A 1,221-nucleotide genomic window follows, 5' to 3' on the forward strand; every position below is an offset into this window, starting at 1 on the left:
CTTTTCAGTGCAAACTATGAAAGCCAGAAGAGCCTGGACCAAAGTATTCCCAGTTTTAAATGACCACAGATGCCAACCCAGACTAATATACCTAGTCAAAATATCTATTGTAGTTGAAGGGGAAAGAAAAATCTTTCATGACATAAAAAGGCTGAAGGAATTCATGTCCACAAAACCAGCCCTTCAGAGAGTTCTGGAAGCAATACAAAGAGCTGAAGAAAAGAATAACTATACCCAAGGGGTTGCAGAAAGAAATTCAATGAAGGTATAATGATGGAACAGTATAGTCATATCAAGAATGTAAACAGAAATAAAAATGACAGGATTCAATACACATCTTTCATTAATAACTTTAAATATTAATGGACTGAACTCCCCAGTCAAAAGGCACAGACTAGGTGAATGGATTAAGAAACAAACCCCATCTTTTTGTTGTCTGCAAGAAACTCAACTCACTTTCCAGGACAGACACTCTCTTAAGGTGAAAGGATGGAAAAAAATATACCAAGCGGATAGTACTAAGAAAAAAGCAGGCATTGCAATTCTAATATCTGACAAAATAGACTTTAGACTAAAACTAATTGGAAGAGATAAAGAGGGCCACTTCATTCTGATCAAAGGAACAATAAACCAAGAAGATATTACAATCATGAACATATATTCACCGAACTCTGGTACACACAACTTCATAAAAGCAGTACTACAGGATTTTAAGACCCAGATTAATCCCAAATCATTAATAGTAGGGGATGTCAGTACCCCACTGTCTCCATTAGATAGGTCAACAGGGCAGAGAGTTAACAGAGAGACATCTGAATTAAACAATACCATATATCAAATGGACCTAACAGACATCTACCGAGTATTCCACCGAAGCATGAAAGGATATACTTTCTATTCAGCACCCCATGGAACCGTCTCCAAAATCGTCCATATACTGGGGCACAAAATAAACCTCAACAAATACAAAAATATTGAAATAATTCCATGCATTCTATCAGACTGCAATGCAATACAGCTTACAATCAACACCAAAAGAAGCCCTAGTCACCACATGAACACATGGAGATTAAACAACACACTCCTGAATGATGAATGAGTCAAAAGAGAAATTAAGAAAAAAATAAAAGTATTCCTGAAACTAAATAAAAAGGATAATACAACACAACAAAACCTCAGGGACATGCTGAAAGTGGTCCTTAGAGGGAAGTTTATAGCTCT

Source organism: Nannospalax galili, unplaced genomic scaffold (assembly GCF_000622305.1).
Source record: "Nannospalax galili isolate Female #2095 unplaced genomic scaffold, S.galili_v1.0 scaffold329, whole genome shotgun sequence".
Lineage (NCBI taxonomy): Eukaryota > Metazoa > Chordata > Mammalia > Rodentia > Spalacidae > Nannospalax > Nannospalax galili.